This window comes from Rattus norvegicus, chromosome X (genome assembly GCF_021556685.1).
Source record: "Rattus norvegicus strain SHRSP/BbbUtx chromosome X, alternate assembly SHRSP_T2T, whole genome shotgun sequence".
NCBI classification, from domain to species: Eukaryota; Metazoa; Chordata; class Mammalia; order Rodentia; family Muridae; genus Rattus; species Rattus norvegicus.
In genome coordinates this window covers 120,781,188-120,788,721 of record NC_141554.1, presented here as the reverse complement: position 1 = coordinate 120,788,721, position 7,534 = coordinate 120,781,188, and the positions used below count along the sequence as shown (strand labels likewise).

The 7,534-nt window shown below is 39.4% G+C and overlaps 1 pseudogene; it reads right to left on the bottom strand.

Moving 5' to 3' along the window:
• Window positions 1–3,196: 3,196 nt before the first annotated feature.
• Window positions 3,197–7,134, bottom strand: Sord-ps1 (sorbitol dehydrogenase, pseudogene 1; annotated as a pseudogene).
• Between the last annotated feature and the right edge of the window lie 400 nt (window positions 7,135–7,534).

Here is a 7,534-nt window from a genome sequence, read left to right as displayed (position 1 = left end):
AAATCCCAGCAACCACATGGTGGCTCACAACCATCTGTAATAAGATCTGATGCTCTCTCCTGGTGTGTCTGAAGACAGCCACAGTGTACTTATATATAATAAATAAATCTTGAAAAAAATAATAAGCAGTTAGGAATTACACTAGTTTAGTAAAGTGGCAAGACTAGGTTATCTCCTAAGATTCATGACCTTACTACGTATATCGGTAGTTGACTAGATTCACAGCACCAAGCATTGTTTCTCTCCTATTGAACAGGACTTACACTCAGTTACATTGCTGTTGCTTATCCCAAAATTGTCTTGTTATTTTTTTAATGTTAGCCATTTTTACTGGGAATATAATATTGTAGTTTTGTAATTCTTATTTGGATTTGGTTGGTCAGTTTTGGCTTGGGATTTTTGAGACACAGTCTGTCTTTGTAGCTTAGGCTGCCATGTCTTTCATTATGTATCCCAGGCTGACTTTGAACCACCAACCATTGTCCTATACCATCCTTGCCTAACTTGATGTGGTGGTAGTGGTGGTGATAGTATGTGCGTGGGACTCCAAAGATTAGTGATGTTAAAGACTTTTTACATATATTTATTTGCTCTTCATTGTGTATTTTTGAGGGAAATGGTGGTTTGGAGTATAGAGTTGTCTGGGTTCCTTATATAGTCTAATATCAACTCCTTATTAGTTGTATACTATGCAAATATGTTTCCCATTCTTTGGTGTCTCTACTTTTCACTGTTTTCTCTGTTGTGCTTTGAATGCTCATCTATTTCAGTTTTTTCTTCCTGTGTCGTGTGTGGTAACATTGTTATTCAAACACCACTTTGTCATTCAAACACCTATTTCCCTGACTTTTTGCTCAGTGGTTCTTTTTTTTTTTCTTTTTTTTTTTCTTTTTTCGGAGCTGGGGACCGAACCCAGGGCCGTCCGCTTGCTAGGCAAGCGCTCTACCACTGAGCTAAATCCCCAACCGTCAGTGGTTCTTAATATTACGTTAAGTTTTATTCTTCCTTGAACTAAAATTTTCGAATAGTCTTTCATATGTTTATTTAAAAATTTAAATATAGAGTTTCATGCATATATACAATAAAATATGTTCATATCTTCCTGAGTATATCCTCTTTCTCCTCCTGAATCCTCCCCAGCATGCACCACTTCCATCTCCGTGTAGTATTTTTTTTGTATAACTGATTATAAAATTCTATTTTCTTTTCTCTGCCTGTATCATTTTTTCCAGCTAGCCTTTCCCCACTTTATACTTTTAGCTTCTTTGAGCAAAGTCAATTGATTGTAGATGTATGGTTTTATATCTAGGCTATCCATGGTTCATAGTCTGGTTGTAGTCAGTATATGTTGATTGCCTCTCCTTTGCAGGGTATTGTGAAGTCAAATAATGTGATGCCTCTTGCTTTGATCTTTTTTTCTCAAGTTTGGCTATTTACGTCTGTGTATGCAGTTCCATAAAATTTGAAGGTTCTTTTGTTTAATCATGTGAACAATGGAACTGGTATTTTGATACAGACTCCTCTGAGTCCATAAGTCATTTTGAGTTACTATTGTTTTTCCAGTTGCTGACCATAGGATATCTTTCTGGTTTCATGTGTTTACTAAAAAATATGATTAGATAATATTATTTCTAAAGTTAGTTCAATGTTATAAAATTATTGTACACATTAACTTCTTTCTTTCTCAAATGATTTCTTGAGGTATATCCTATTGTTATTTTGTAAAAATAATGAAACTGGAGCATGGAAAGATTAAATAATTTCCCCAACTTCAGAACACTATTAAGATATTGTGCATTTTTTCTGAAATTTTTAAATGTATTTTATTTGTTATCACTAGGGAGAAGCGAGTACAACAACGTCATGGCACGTAGAAGACAGAAGATAACTTTGGAGATCCTTTTCTCTCCTGCTGTTTCCATGGATTCTGAGGATCAAACTCAGGTCATCAGATTTGTGCCTTTACCCACTGAGCAATACTGCCAGTTTTTTAAAAACATATTAAAAGGAGAGAGAAGTCAAGGAAATACCGGTATAAACAAGCAAATTAATTTGGTATATTTTCAAATACATATATGCAATGTACCTTGATCATAAGTACTCCCCAACACATCTCCCCCAGCTTCATAGATTCTTTTAATTTTTTTCCCAGTGACAGAATTTATTATGTGAAGCAGCTTGAGAAAGCTCAGGTTTTGGTCATGATCTTTTCAAGCAGACTTTTATTTTTCACATGTCCCCTACTCATGGCTAAAGAGGTAGATTGCAGACTGCAGCCCAAGTTACATCACCATTACTGTACACTTCTTCTTGATTATCTTAAGATCATGAAGAGTGTGATTTGGACCCAAATCTTATTTTTAAAAATGGCCTATGATTTAATTCCCATCTGTGTTACCCATCCAACAAATATCACCAGCCTTACCCAGAGAAGGGGAGCAACTTCTGATGCCAGAACTGAGTAGGTCCTATGGGACAATCATTGGCTGTGAGTGATCCTGGGAGAGGAGTCTAATCCTGTGACTGGGAAACTCAAGCCCTCCTGTGGCTCTCCTGTATGAGTTAGGCAAGATTTAAGATCTCTGGGTGGAAGTTTCCTAGTTGCCTAGCAACCAGTACTGCTCCTCATCATGGATGAGCAGTGTTAGGAAGGTGGGCCTCCAGTTTGCAAATGTAAGGACAGAATTCTTAGGAGCTGAGGCAGAGGTGGTCTTTGGGCAGAGCTGAGTGGCCTTATTCTTTCCACATCTGGGAATGTAAGCTAGTGTATTTCATCTGGGATTTGCCTTAGTCCTCAAATCACTTCCTTACCTGGATCCAGAAGACAAGTTTCCTTTCTTATTCCGGTCCAATAAAATGACACTTAGCTTGAGAAACACCGTGCTCTGAACAGTTCTGGGGCCACTTCCCTGTTAATGAAACCATTTCTTCATAAGTCAGCCCCACTCCCTGACAGCCACAGTGGAACATGGACAAAGGCATGCTTCATCTCCTCACCCAAAGAAGGTACTAGAAAAACGGCATTCCCAGGACCTATCTGCCAGACTCTTTGTGCTAGACTTTCCATAGTAAAAGCATCTCGTTCTCGATACAAGGTCTCCCACAGTGTCCCTACTTCTGTCTTTAAGGTATGCCAACTCCTGTAAGGCTCTCAGATTATGAGTTTATTATTTTTACCATTCAAAGAGAAAGTTCATCAATGAATGGCCTCCCCTTCCAGCCATTTAGCTCTTAGATGCTGAGTGAGTGGGCTGAGGGCATAGATCAATTCACGTTTAGGGGTCTGGTCACTGAGGTCACACTTGACCATAACTTTCAGTCCAACTCTCTTTTTCGCTGTTTCAAAGAGGAAACTATTATTTATCCTATTATTTGGTAAACTTATCTGTCTTCTCCAGATGAAACATATGGGTTACTAAGGGCTTTACATTCAAAGTCTTCGATGCAAGCATGGAATTTGCCCTCGGCCAAGTGTTGTAGTATCAAAACATGCCTTTGATATCCACCTCTTACATAGCTGTGTGCACTAGGGGTAAATTGATCATCTCGGACTCCATTCCCACAATCCCCAAGGTCCCACCAGAGTGAGTGTATAGATGCCGGTCTGGATGGAGGACTCTGCTCTAGTGCATTCCATGGTGATCTTCAGCTTGCTCTCCAGCAAACTTTCCACATTACTGGCAATTTCCTAAGGGGTCTCTTTGGCAACCTGGATGGTAAAGTCTACTCCAACTTCCTTAACTTTGGTCAACCAGAAGCAGATAGGTCAGTCACCATTACCATTGCTTTGGCCACAAGCAAAGTGACTATTCTAACTGGCCCAGCTCCACACACAAGGACCTTGTTCTCCAGGGAAACTGAACCTGGACAGCAGGCATAGATCCCCACAGAGAAAGGCTCAATCAGGGCCCCTTCTTCAAAGGTGACACTATCAGGAAGCTTGTAGCAGAAGTCAGCACTGTGCCTATAGAAGTGGCAGAGGTTCCCATCATACAGAGGTGTGGCACAGAAGATCAATGGCGTCAGATGTATCAGCAATTATTCATCTATTTCTCAGGGAATGCCAGGCTCAATGGCAACCCTATCTCCTGGTTTTAGATGTTTCACCGGCGCTCCTACTTTTGTGACTGTTCCAGCAGCTTCATGCTCAAGCACCATTGGCTTTTTCACACCAAAATACCCACTTCAGCCATGCTCCCATTAGTGAGTCACAGATCCTCACTGAATGCATCTTTAGTAACACATCATTTGTGCCCAGCTCAGGGATTGGGCAGTTCTCCAAGTCCGTGCACCACCAGGGACAGATTCTTGCCCTTAGCTGGACCTGCCACGTTGCTCTCTTGCTTCGAGGTGTGTCGGCTGGATGCGACACGGAGCTGGTGGTTCTGCTCCTCCCATATTCTTATATATTTATTTTAATTCACTGAGTCTGATTTGTGCAGCATCACGTGAGTATGGGGTTATCCACTAAAGCCTGGAGAACCTACCAGGAGCTTCTCCCTCCCACAGCAACTATTAACATCTCCTCAGTTAGAGGTAGGACCTCCATACCCACTCCCAATTCCATAATGGAAATTTTCAATTCCTTAATCTTCTGCATGTCTTGTATAAGGAGCCATGAGTACAAGGCGCTCTGAGTTTGTGTATGCAACAGCTAAGCCAGGTCAATAAGAGTATTTCACAGCGTTCCTCCCCAACCCTCTGACTCTTACATTCTTTCTTACAACCTTTCCACAGTGTTCCCTGAGCCTTTGAGGATAGAGGTTGTACATAAACTTTAATTTATAACCTTCATTGATGCATATTTAGCCTGGGAAATTGAGGTCTTGAACCAGAAAACTTTTGTTTTTTTCTTTTTAAATCACATACATTAGATCCCAACTGCTGTTTCCTTCCCCCCTTTACCCCAAGCTCTCTCCCCCACCTCCCATTTCCCCTGAATCCAAACCTCCTTCACCTTCCCTCAGAAAAGAGCAGATCTTCTAGGGACATCAATCAAATACAGAATAACAAGTTACAATAAGACCATGCTCAGCCATTAAGGGCTAGGCGCACAGTCACAGAAAAGTTTTAACTAGAGGAATTCAATTTCTCACCTTCTCCCTACCAGATTAAATTATAGTTGGCCTCTATGGAACCAAGAAAATGAAATCTACAGTCAAATGTAAAAAGAAAAAAAAACTTTAGTTCATAGAATTTGAACTTTCATAAGTCTGCATCATAGCAATTTAAAGATTTATTAATCTACATAAAATGTATCATAAATGACTTACAAATAAAAAATCATGTATGAAAATCAATCTAATGTGAAGCTTCATAGCTTTGAAATTGATATTCTAATTTTAAAGATGTTTGCTGAGATACATGAACTTAAGGGATACTTTTGCCTAAATATAATTTGTATTAAGTGCTCACAGTGTTTTGATTTTCTTTAGACAGAGTTTCATTTAACTCAAGTTGGTTTTTGTATGGCCTTAAACTCCTGATCCTTCTCCTTCTGCGTCCCCACTGACATTATAGGCATGTATGATCACAACCAGCAAATACTGACATTTGAATATAAGAACTAGACTCTCCCTTGTAATGAGAGAGTGGACTATAATATGCAAATAAATAAAGCTGATCAGTAAAAAAATAAACAACTAAAATAAATATGAAGCTCTCAATATGAAATAGAAATAAAATTATCATAAATCATCTTAACTTGTATGAACTTAGTAGTTTCTCTGACATTCCATGTTGTCTTGACTAGTGTCAACACAAGCTGGGGTCTTCTAAAAGGAGGTATGATGGTTTGTATATGCTTGGCTCAGGGAGTGGCACTATTTGATGGTGTGACCTGTTAGAGTAGGTGTGACCCTGTTGGGGCAGGTGTGTCGCTGCAAGTGTGGGCTTTAAGACCCTCATCCCAGCTGCTTAGAAACCAGTATTCTGCTAGCAGCCTTCAGATGAAGATGCAGAACTCTCAGCTCCTCCTGTACCATGCCTGCCTGGATGCTGCCATGCTCCTGCCTTGATGATAATGGACTGAACCTCTGAACCTGTGAGCCAGCCCCAATTAAATGTCCTTTATAAGATTTGCCTTGGTCATGGTGTCTGTTCACAGCAGTAAAACCCTAAGACAGGAGGGAAACCACAATTCAGAAAATGCTTTCATGAGATCCAGCTGTAAGGCATTTTATTAATTATTTATTGATGAGGGAGGGCCCAGCCCATTGTGAGTGGTACTGTTTCTGGGCTGGTGGTCCAAGCAAGGTTATTTAAGCAAGCACACAAGAAAGCTATAATGACCAAGCCAGTAAACAGCACCCCATCTGTGGCCTCTGCATCAACTCCTGCCTGCAGATTTCTTCTCTGTTTGAGTTCCTGTGCTGATTACCTTGATGATGAACAATGATATGGAAGTGTAAGTCAAATAAACCATTTCCTCCCCAAGTTGCTTTCTGGTTAAGGTGCTTCATTGCAGCATTATTAATCCTAACTAGGACACAAGCCTTGACCATTGAACATAAGTCATTCCCTCTTCTAATCTCATTCTCTTTCAATCAATTCAGTCCTAAAAACAAAAGCATTTGTAAATAAAACACAATCTTCCATAATTCTAATTATATCCTTAATTTGTATACCATACTCTCAAATTTACTGTCTTGGCATGTAAATTTTTATATGATTTCAATTCTTTAGTCACCCTTGGCTTAAAACTCAATTTTTTTAAAACTTTATTAACTTGAGTATTTCTTATTTACATTTTGATTGTTATTAAAACTCAATCTTCTATTGGAACTCTTTGTTTTTGGTTTTGTTTTTGTTTTTGTTTTTTTCGGAGCTGGGGACCGAACCCAGGACCTTGCGCTTGCTAGGCAAGCACTCTACCACTGAGCTAAATCCCCAGCCTCCTATTGGAACTCTTTTGGTTCCTTGAAAGTTACATATTATAGAATGTCATTAAAACCCTGCATTTTGTTTTTCTCTGGACCCATTTCAAACTGTTGGCCTTGATCATTGGGATGCCCAAATAGAATTTTTCTGCATCTTTTGACTTTTGCAAAGTCCAAAATAGTAACATGGATATTTGGTAGGGGGTCTTCTATGTCTTTGATTCAGTTAAGGCAAAAGCTACATACCTCGGAACATGTTTAAGTTTCCAGAAGTAAAGAAACCTAGTTATCCTATTATTTGGTAAACCTATCTGGATGCAGAACTCATTTTTCCCTGGAAACACCAATTAGTATCTCATAAAATAATTATTCCAAGAAATGCCGTCAGAACGGATGTTATGAAACATTACTATTATCCCCCGTAAGGATTGCAAGGCTCATTCCCATATCTTATGAGAATACTTCTAGTTGATGATCTTCAGCTGCAAACTGCTTTCCAAAGAATATTGTTAGTTGGAAGACATTACCTCTCTCAAGTCCGTCGGAACGATTTGTCAGGGACAGTTAACATTTAGCATGGCTAAAGACTGAAATATAAAGACCTGACCACCCACCATCATGTAGGGTGACTCCAAATGGATACACACTTTTAGTAC